We start from the raw sequence: 11,965 nt of genomic DNA on the forward strand, positions 1-11,965 counted from the left end.
TTTCCCTCACCTCTCCAGCCTCCATTACCTTTGAGACGATTTTGCAAACCGTAGCCCTAGGACTGTGAGTTTTGAGCTTAAGTGTGTGTTCTTGGTGTGTTGAAGGAGGAAGAATATACATTGAGGACGCTTGGTGTGGAAGCAAGCTTGTGGATCTGGGATCTTTGCCTTCCTGAGAAGCTTCAAAAGGTATAAAGTTCATTACTTGATGACATATTTGCTAGATCTCATTCTAGGGTGTTTTATGTTACTTTTGTTCCCAAAATTCCCATCCTTTGTGCATGGGTTGTTCTTGTCATCTTGAGTTGTCCTTTCAGACCCTAGAAGGAGTCCTAAGCCATAAAAATGAGGTCCCACTCGTTAGAATTGCTTCATGCATCTTGTAGAAGGTATTAATGGATTAAGACCTTATGTTAAGCACTTTTTGGGCTTGTAATGTCATAAACTTGGAAACTTTATGACTCTAGAATGCATTTGGACCATAGATCTGAAATATGGACTTAAGTGTTTAAGCCATTAAGCACTTATTGGAGTTTGGAAGTTGTGAGGGTATGCCCCGCGTACATGGGAGTACGCCCCGTGTACACGGTCAACCACTCTGTCAAGCAGTCAACTGCGAGGCTGCGTACGCCATACGTACCACCAGAGTACGCCCCGCGTACTCGCACTGGGTCAGCTTTGTTGAGTTGACTCGGTTGAGTTAATTCGGTTGGGTTGACTAAGTTGACCCAGTGGGTTTGACTCGGTTGACTAAGTGGGTTTGACCAGTTGACTTTCACTTTGACCAAGTTTGACCAATTTTGACCTTGAGGGTATTTTGGGTATTTTGGGATTCTGATGGAGTTGGTCACCTGGTGGAAATAGGTATCTGTAACAACGTAAATTTCCAAAACAATTTTTTCATTTTTAAAACATACTTTTATTCATAAGGTAATAACAAAACACAATGTATCCAATGTTATCATAACAAAACATATCCCAGAATCTCAAGACATAAACTCCATGAGTGTGTACGGATCATGCCGGCGCCTTCCCGCGATCCTCGCTAGTACCTGAAACACGTAACACAACAACTGTAAGCATAAATGCTTAGTGAGTTCCCCAAAATACCACATACGCACATACGTCACTCAAGGCTATAAGACCTTCCGGTCACTGTGTCTCAGAGGACTTCCGTCCCACAACCCTGGTAGACCTTCCGGCCCTACACGTAATGACCTTCCGGTCCATATTATCCTGACCTTCCGGTCAACATCATGATGACCTTCCGGTCCTTATCATTCATAACATACATAACACATACATATCGTATAACAACATACATCACATACATATCATCGCATATAAGACCTTCCGGTCACACATAGGTACCACTCTAGGTACAGTATAGTGAGAAGACTCACCTCGTACGAAGTCGGATAAACTCTCGTGCTTGAAGCCCCGACCTAGCCTCCTCCTATCATCCGAATAACATTCCTGATCAATACCCTCTCATAGTCTCATCTCTAAAGATTGGGTAGGAGGCCATTTTACCCCTCCCTGAACTCTCCTGAATCAGCTTGACCAAAACCCTGAGGTCAACTAAAGTCAACGGTCAAACTTTGACCTGACTCGTCGAGTGCACATGGGCGACTCGGCGAGTCCATGCGGGTCCTCAGAATCCTTATAGCCTCACTTGGCACGTCGAGCCATCCCTTCACTCGACGGGTTACACCTGTCAGGAATCGCGGGGCAACCCCGACTCGACTCGTCGAGTCCACTTATGAGCTCGGCGAGTAGCGTCCATGGCAACACTCAAATGACCTTCTGAGGTCATATCCGCTTCTCTAACCTATAGATCTGCCCTCCCCATTTACAATAATCACGTAAAGGTCCGACCTTTACACTCATGCAACAAAAAGGGCTCTCTTTGGTGAAATCATCTCTAAAAAGGCAACCTAAGATCATATCTTCCATGGAACAACATAAAGCAAGTTGGATAAGGCTCTTTGGACCTCTAAAGGTCCAGATCCAGAGTCTAACACTCAAAGGGACAATATACTCATCATTTCAAGCCAATAAAAGGGTATAGAAAACCCTAAATTCAAGGATCTCATACTAAACAGAAGAAGGGATCGATTTACTAACTCAAAGTTGCAGATCTAAGCTGGAAACCCACAGAATAGCAATCCCCTTGACCTCCTCTTGCTGGAAACACCTTCTTCTTTGCAAAATCACACTAATAAGGATCAAAAAGGCTCTTTCTCTTATACCACTCGTTCAAGCTCTCTAGGGTTTCTCTCTTTGGACTGGTAGCCGCAATTGAGGGCTATAAGGACCCTTATATAGGGCACAGGCCCAAAGATTTAGGGTTTCTATCCACAGCGCGGACTCGTCGAGTCCACCCATCGACTTGTCGATTCCCTTCATTAATCCAGTCAGCAAATCGCGATCCTACTTGACGAGTCTAGGCGTCAACTCGTCGAGTCCCTCCTCATAACTCATAAAGAAATATTCAAATTGTCATGCCTGGAAATCCGGATGTTACAATTCTCCCCCACTTGAAATAGATTTCGCCCTCAAAATCGCTCCTCAACCACATAGATAGAAACCAACACTCGAAAAGCACCACTGAGAGGTTCTTACACCACAACGATATCTTCCTCCATGAACACCTGGATTCGACCGGGAACTCCAAATTTGGAACAAAACCGGCCCCTCTGTCGCTAAAATACCCCTTTCTGACCTTCCCAGAATTGGGAAACTCTAGTGGCCTGGCCCGCCGCCAGACCGCCCACTCACGCTATCACCATGATATTCGTTCTTCGACCATCAAACCCTGATAACTCACTGCTCCCATGATTCTCACAAGGCAAAATCTGACAATCGGCTACCGATCACTCATACCAACGTTCCAAAACAGTCCGAATCACGCCCCAAGGAACGAAAGGGTTTACACCCCACCAGGGCTCATCCACTGAGCTACTATCAGAATCCATCCGAACAATAAACTTTCAACATCTTGTTCTCTAACACAAGAGGATCATGTTCGCTCAGAATTCCTCAGACATCTAAAATCATAAGCCTCAGCTGCATCCCTTGTATCCCCTTTTAACACTGAGTACCAGGTCTGATCTCGACCCAACAGTTGAACCCCCAGGGTCATCCGTTGCATTATCCCAACTGTCTCCATGGTTTCCTTCTTACTATAACTACATCGGCCCAATGTGACACACAAGTACGAAGTTCGATTAACCCTAAGCGAATGCTACCTTCCCAATTGGAGATCGACTCAACCCCGACCTCTGTCATCTGTTACTCATCGTTCCATGCAACTTGCGGTACCTCCCGTACCCGAGTACTGACCCACACAGGTCTAAGACATCAGATGACAACCAATACTCCTCAACATGGAACTCACCTCCGAATCCAGAATCTCATCTCGCCTATCCAACGCACCACCAGAGCCAAACTCAAAATCGAGAGTTTGGTCCGACCCAGAGTTGGAACCACTCGTCCCAACGAAGCACTCAACTCAGAACTCATTTCCTGTAACCCATGCGTACCTCACTTATCCCATTATTTCGGATTGCGATGATCATACCTTACTCAGAACATAATGACTCCCTATTATTGAGGAGACCCCGGTCTCGCCCCTGCTCCGACCACCAGGTTCCCAAAAACTCATAAATTAGGGCCACCCCATGACTAAAACTCTTCTGCGCCATGCTCTGATCAAAGAGCACCTTATCATGACAACTTCTCGCTGACTAGTGTGTACTACGTCTTCCCGTAGCATCACATCAACCTCTCACTGACTGGTGAATACTACGGCTTCCCGCGGTATCACCACAACCTCTTACTGACTGGTGAGTACTACGGCTTCCCGTAGCATCACAACAACCTCTGACTAGTGAGTACTACGGCTTCCCGTAGCATCACAACAACCTCTGACTAGTGAGTACTACGTCTTCCCGTAGCATCACAACAACCTCTGACTAGTGAGTACTACGGCTTCCCGTAGCATCACAACAACCTCTGACTAGTGAGTACTACGACTTCCTGTAGCATCACAACAACCTCTAACTAGTGAGTACTACGGCTTCCCGTAGCATCACTACAACCTTTGACTAGTGAGTACTACGGCTTCCCGTAGCATCACAACAACCTTTGACTAGTGAGTACTACGGCTTCTCGTAACATCACAACAACCTTTGACTAGTGAGTACTACGGCTTCCCGTAGCATCACAACAACCTCTGACTAGTGAGTACTACGGCTTCCCGTAGCATCACAACAACCTCTGACTGATTCACAATCTGCGGATCAATCATAGATAGGTGCATGCACTTACCCAAATGATGCATCACTATATCTGGCGGCAACCGTCATAACAAAACACCCTTCCCTGCTACGATCCATATTCTTGGACAATCTCACTTGTTGTCATTAACTGAAAGGGTTCCCACTGGAATCATCGATGCTTGACCCACCACTTGCCGTCTCCACTCAAGACTCAAAATTATCTGAAATCCAATGCATTAAATTCAGATACCTCGATATACCTCATAGGACCTCATGACGTCTCGTCTCATCCACTGATCTTCCTGTTCCACAACCTGAAATTGGTTGTCTAATCAACTTCTGCCCTTTCCAAGTTGAATAACAGCCCCATCATTGAACCAGAATTTCTCAACCGCCGAACTCACCCTACGAGCTAACCATCTCGAATTCACCATTACGACCTTGAAGAATTACCGTTCACCCCAAGGTCTCTGATCAACGGCCACTTGCCGTGGAGGCACTCATCCTAAACATAACACATGCATTATCTCGCTCTGCACATCGTCTCAATCACCAACAACCTTGGGCTCAATGAATTCGCACCGCCGGTCTCTATATCCAGATCTCTAACCATTCTTGATCGAATCTCTGATCCCCTCAAGAAAATACCCAGTTCTCCCCAACTTAGGGTTCGAACCATCCCCAATCGGCGTACCAGCAATCTATCACACCGACTGTTTCCACCAGTAATCATCGCACCTACTCTTGGAAGGTGCTACGCAACGTTCGATGATCTCCCGACAGAAATCGAGCAACTCCAAATGCCCTGAAACTCATATGAAATCCTCAGAACTTCCCACCATGACTGCCTCTAGTCATTCAGAATCTCACACCATCCCATCACCGGACCTCCCAACTGTCCGGTATTAACCCTGACCCTTAGTCTGGAAGTAATGATCTACCGTACTTCTCGTCATCGACTCCTCAACCAACGTTCCATCACGTCACTTATCATAAGATCAGAAACCATATTTCCACTCTTAATACCCGTCAAAGACAATAAGGGCCACCGTCCTGAAATACTCCTCTTGATCGTCTGACGCTGCACCTAATACATGCCCTACTATACTCAATTAGGGTGTATCCTGGTCCTTGACCATCTCAGTCCCCACTGACGACCTGTTCAAGCTATATCTTTACCTCGCGGCAGACCTACTGCCATATACTCTGGTTGGAGATCACCATCCGTGCAATCCCACAGGGCTCACCCCCCAAACTCAAAAACCGAAATCTCAGCACCTCTTACGTCTCCCACAGGAAACGGAAATAGCACCACTCGGGTCACAGAAAGTGACCTCTCCACTATCGGCCGGTCGCCCAGCCCAGACCGTATTCTCCCACAATGCACCATCCCTACTCATCCCTGAGTCTTGCGACTCCAACTGGCATATCACCCACAATCCCTCGGAGCTCACTCGATTTCCCTTTTCAAGGGATGCTCCACTAAAACTTGTTCATCAAGGCCTTCTGGCCCCATACTCATTTACCTCTGACCTCAGTCTAGACAATCCCCACGAAATAACTGGTAAAAAAAACCAGAAATACTAACCGCCACATGTCATGGTACTCAAACCGCGTGGCCACCTCTCGATCTGCTATGAATCATGGTACCTGCACCATCTTATCTCTTCTCATTCCACCTCACATCATGGCACTTGAACCATGACATCACCTCTCGACCTGCTACAACTCATGGTACTCGAACCATGACGTCACTTCTCAATCCGCTACTTATCATGGTACTCGAACCATGACATCACTTCTCAATCCGCTACTTATCATGGTACTCGAACCATGACATCACTTCTCAATCCGCTACTTATCATGGTACTCGAACCATGACATCACTTCTCAATCCGCTACTTAAAAATCCTCCGGATTAGCCTTCCGGATCGTCGCGGTCATCTCGTCATGAATCATACGGTGAACCTCATCATCGCTAACACCGCTGCTCTCCGGTGTGTCTGGTGTACCAACCATGATGTCCCTGAAGCACAACACAAAGATATCAGAGACTCGATCGAGTATACTCGCACTCGATCTCCCAACCCTACTTGTTCCTTGGTACCCTAAGGATTCTTACTTGGACTGCTCACTGATCCAGTGTTTCCAGTAGTACGGGCCCTATACTACCTTTCACACCGTATCAGTATTCATCCCAAGTCCTCCTCCTAGGATCCCAGATCACAAATACTCTACACGTCGCTAAGCATAGGCTACCCTTCGGTAGACATCTCATAAGCTCCTCACTGCTACCTACTTACTCTCGAAGCATCACATAGCAGCAGTAATCTCCTAGGCTAAGGCATCACAAATCAGGCCACTCTAGTCCTAATATGAATACCTAGCCTACTCTAGCATGCATAGCATATCATATCGTATCTCATAATACATAATGTAAGGGTACTTTGGGAAATCACCGTTCGGGCGCTGGCTGATCGTACACACTGCTCCTTTCTGCTTTTCTCAAAGTCTTTTACTCTGTTAGAAAAATTGTTCCTTTTTATGAAAAACTTTCTGAAATCCTCAGTTTGAGTTCAGATACGCCCGAAGGTGCATCCGAATCCCTCAAACCAAGGCTCTGATACCAACTTGTAACAACATAAATTTCCAAAACAATTTTTTCATTTTTAAAACATACTTTTATTCATAAGGTAATATCAAAACACAATGTATCCAATGTTATCATAACAAAACATATCCCAGAATCTCAAGACATAAACTCCATGAGTGTGTACGGATCATGTCGGTGCCTTCCCGCGATCCTTGCTAGTACCTGAAACACGTAACACAACAACTGTAAGCATAAATGCTTAGTGAGTTCCCCAAAATACCACATACGCACATACGCCACTCAAGGCTATAAGACCTTCCGGTCACTGTGTCTCAAAGGACTTCCGTCCCACAACCCTAGTAGACCTTCCGGCCCTACCCGTAATGACCTTCCGGTCCACATCATGATGACCTTCCGGTCCTTATCATTCATAACATACATAACACATACATATCATATAACAACATACAGCACACACATCTCATCGCATATAAGACCTTCCGGTCACACATAGGTACCACTCTAGGTACGGTATAGTGAGAAGACTCACCTCGTACGAAGTCGGATAAACTCTCGTGCTTGAAGCCCCGACCTAGCCTCCTCCTATCATCCGAATAACATTCCTGATCAATACCCTCTCATAGTCTCATCTCTAAAGATTGGGTAGGAGGCCATTTTACCCCTCCCTGAACTCTCCTGAATCAGCTTGACCAAAACCCTGAGGTCAACTGAAGTCAATGGTCAAACTTTGACCCGACTCATCGAGTGCACATGGGCGACTCGGCGAGTCCATGGGGGTCCTCAGAATCCTTCTAGCCTTACTTGGCACGTCGAGCCATCCCTTCACTCGACGGGTTACACCTGTCACGAATCGCGGGGCAACCCCGACTCGACTCGTCGAGTCCACTTATGAACTCGGCGAGTAGCGTCCATGGCAACACTCAAATGACCTTCTGAGGTCAGATCCGCTTCTCTAACCTATAGATCCGCCCTCCCCATTTACAATAATCACGTAAAGGTCCAACCTTTACACTCATGCAACACACAAAGGGCTCTCTTTGGTGAAATCATCTCTAAAAAGGCAACCTAAGATCATTTCTTCCATGGAACAACATAAAGCAGGTTGGATAAGGCTCTTTGGACCTCTAAAGGTCCAGATCCAGAGTCTAACACTCAAAGGGACAATATACTCATCATTTCAAGCCAATAAAAGGGTATAGAAAACCCTAAATTCAATGATCTCATACTAAACAGAAGAAGGGATCGATTTACTACCTCAAAGTTGCAGATCCAAGCTGGAAACCTACAGAATAGCAATCCCCTTGACCTCCTCTTGCTGGAAACACCTTCTTCTTTGCAAAATCACACTAATAAGGATCAAAAAGGCTCTCTCTCTTACCACTCGTTCAAGCTCTCTAGGGTTTCTCTCTCTGGACTGGTAGCCGCAATTGAGGGTTATAAGGACCCTTAAATAGGTCACAGGCCCAAAGATTTAGGGTTTCTATCCACAGCGCGGACTCGTCGAGTCCACCCATCGACTCGTCGAGTCCCTTCATTAATCCAGTCAGCAAATCACGATCCTACTCGACGAGTCTAGGCGTCAACTCGTCGAGTCCCTCCTCATAACTCAAAAAGAAATATTCAAATTGTCATGCCTGGAAATCCGGATGTTACAGTATCGGGTAGAGAGATGAGATTCGGAGTCGGGACTCATCAGTTCTGTTCAGTTGTGAGGTGAGTTTTCCTCATTGTACTTTCAGGTCGACGACATGAAGGTCAGCCCTTTGGATTGTTATCCTGGTTTATCATATAACTGTATGTTGTAGTAAGTTGTTCGATCTGTATCTTGGTATATAAGATGATTCTATGCTTAGTGATCTGTTAGATCTGTATGACTATCTGTATATGCTAGCTAAGGTTTGATTGGATATATGTTGATATGTGATGGTGTGTTAGGTTGAGGCGGTCCTGCTGTGTGCTGAAGGTCGAGAGACCCAAGGCATCCCAGATAGACTGCAGGCCAGAGGGGCGTACCAGTCGGGACGAAGGCCCGGAGAACGGTCCAGATAGGTTTAAGGCCCGAGGAGGCGGCCCAATCATGCTAAAGGTTCTGTTAGCGGTCCAGATACTCTGTAGGCTTGCGAGGTGGTGCAGTCAGGCTGAAGGCTCTATATGCATGCTATTTGTTGTTATTATTATGATTATGTGTTTTGATGGTACTTTGGGGGAACTCACTAAGCGTTGGCTTACAGTTTTGGGTTATGTTTTAAGTATTTCAGAGGATCGCGGGAAGGCGAAGGCGTGACCGTACAGATCTTCATGTTTTGGACTTATGATTTTGGGAAACTCTGATATAGAACATGTTTTGAAAACTATATTGTAAACAATTTATGATTTTGGGTTGATTTTTTAAAAGTTTAAAATTTTCATGATTTTTATGGATGTTACAGATTCGGGAACACTCTCGGGTGTGACTTAACTCAAACTGAGGAATTGGTAATTTTCTTAAAATGAAAACGAGTTTCTAAAATGATTTTTGTAAAAGGGAAGAAATTTCTAACAGGATTTTTGTAAAGACAAAGGGGGTGTGATGCGTGTAATCGGCCGAGCTCAAGTTAGAGATTCCCAGAATACCCATGCATGTTTGTTATGATTATATGTTATGAGAATTGCATGCTAGGATAAGGCTAGGGATACTCTCAGGAATTGCATGTTAGATTGGTCTGATATGTGATTCCTTGTAGCCTAGAAAGCATTGGATTCTATGCTAGAATAGGAATATGTATTGGTATCAGTAATTGCTAAGTGTATGCTTTAAAAATTGTATACGGTTAGGATCATATAGCCCTAGAATGATTGATTTGGCCATATTTCCTGTTCCTCGTTTGGTTGTGGTCCTAGGGTAGAGTCTTTTATTCGACAGTCTATTTGATCATATACTGTGTATAATTTGCATGCATAAGGTAACCGGCAGAGAGAATGGAAGTTCCTAGTATGCGTTGTAGTATATGAGTTTGAATGTTCTTTGATTATTCTATGGAATGGAGTGCTACTACGTGAATGTTACTTGCCTTGTGCTTTGTGGAAATCTTAAGTGATGTGAGTTAGCTACTAAGTAAATATGTTAAGTCACATGTGACAAAGCTTGAATAATCTCAGAGTGATGAATTTGACACTATTGCGTAGCTTTCGTTTGAGTCTAACCGTTGTATGGATGATTATTTTACTCGAAGGATTATCTAAGTTTTGTTACATGTGACTGTATTGATGAGGTGGTTAATTGACATTATGGGGAGTTTTTCAGCAGCTGATGGCAAGTTGAGGTCGGAAACCTAGGAAAGCCTAATAAGTGCTTAATAGGGTTTAGTTGTGTTGCTTAGAGAGGACTTGGTGTATTAGTTTGAGAATGTGACTTAGAGGATTTGGGATGATTCTTGAGGAAAGTATGGATAGGTGTGGAAGGTAGTATTGGGCTCGTACTACTGAAAGCACAGGATCCATACTCGAATCGGGGAGAGTTTCGGAGAATCTAGGAAGCCTGTGGGATGAGGATTCTTGGGTAGGTTCTGATCATTTGCATGTTGTTCCCGGTATGGTGATGAGCACTCGGGAAGGAGGTTCGGGTTCGGGTTCGGGTTCAGGCTCAGGTGCAGGCACTGAGCCGATTGATGAGCGGATGCGGGAGTTCATCTCGTCACACAAAGCATATAAAATCCCAAATAAAAACACACACGAACATACAAAGGGATAATTTAAATAAGAACTCCACACTAAGACGAGTTTTAGAAGAATCATAAGTCTAAAAAGCTTATATTTTTCGTTACAAAAACATTGAAACTCCGCCTGCAAAATCTTACATCTCTCTCCACTTCAACAATGCAAATGGTCTTCGTGTTCTTCAAATGTGTTTCTCTCTCTATAGTTGTAAAATAAAAAATCCATGAAGACAAGGATGATCCAAAAAAAATCGGGTACCTGTATAATTGAGTTTCTCTGTATAGTTTCAGAATCTGAATAAAAAATCCAAACAAAAACCCAGCTCAAGCACACAAGCACACAAACAACTCAATAAACATGTAGACGATGGAAAACTGGACCCCTTTTATCCCTCTCTTTGAATCATAGACACTGTATACACCAAATCAATACAAGAAAAAAGTTAACACTCACCAGACCTATAAACCCAAATCGAAAATCATAAATCTAGGAGGTGAATTGAGGGGTTGGGAGATGGGTTTTAGAAGATTCACAGGTCCACCTGCAAATGCTTACCGTCATCTTCTTCTCCGGCAACCAAAAGAAAACAAACCATATCCGAGGATTCCCCAGGTTCATCCCCCCTCCCTTCTACCTCTCCGGATTTCATATATTGGTTACCAGTTGGAATAAAACTCGATCACAACACCTCTCGTTCCCTTTTATCTCGATGTCACTAGAGATCAAACGTAGTAGTCATAGACCCACATCCACTGACGAACACCCTTGGAATTACAAGCAAAGACAACAGAGATACCTCATCTCTACACCATTGTTGGAACGAGATATGTAGTCTCGCAACCCTTTCACTAGCTCATTTGATATAGATCATATTCCATACGTAAGTTCTCTTCTATCTCCACCTCTTTGCTTCAAAATGTCGTCGCCGAAATAAGATCTTTGAAGAATAGAGCAAAAGTCAGCAATCACAACACCACTTTGGACCATACCCAACTGTTGAACCCTAAATTGATTGGAGAAATATAAGGTGGTGATAAATGAGCGTAATCTGAACTGGGATTGAATAAAGAATAAGGATACAAATCTTGTGAGTTGAATAACCAGAGAGAGAGTAAGTGACTTTTCAATGGAGATTGTGAGACCCTTGAATCTTGAGAGAGGAGCTCGAGATAAAGATGGTAAATGGTGGATATATATAGAGATAGATGTGGGACCCTTTTATATTAAATAATTATATTTTTTTTTTCTTTTTTCTTTTTAAATAAGGCAAAACTTTATAAATTTTCCCTAGGGTATTGAAATGACGAAAATGCCCTTCACTTAACGGTAATGGAGTTAGGCATAAGGACCAAACATCAAAAGTTTTGAAACC

At 44.2% G+C, this 11,965-nt stretch overlaps 1 long non-coding RNA gene across 1 annotated transcript; it reads right to left on the bottom strand.

The window, feature by feature from the left end:
• Positions 1 to 10,953: 10,953 nt before the first annotated feature.
• On the bottom strand, positions 10,954 to 11,743 carry LOC145163089 (uncharacterized). Its single transcript, XR_013739551.1, has 2 exons — positions 11,149 to 11,743; positions 10,954 to 11,004 (listed from the first exon to the last, which is right to left on the bottom strand). It is a non-coding gene; the product is annotated as an uncharacterized LOC145163089 (long non-coding RNA).
• Positions 11,744 to 11,965: the final 222 nt, after the last annotated feature.

This window comes from Lactuca virosa, chromosome 3 (genome assembly GCF_052849685.1).
Source record: "Lactuca virosa cultivar CGN04683 chromosome 3, Lactuca_virosa_CGN04683_v6, whole genome shotgun sequence".
Taxonomy (NCBI): domain Eukaryota; kingdom Viridiplantae; phylum Streptophyta; class Magnoliopsida; order Asterales; family Asteraceae; genus Lactuca; species Lactuca virosa.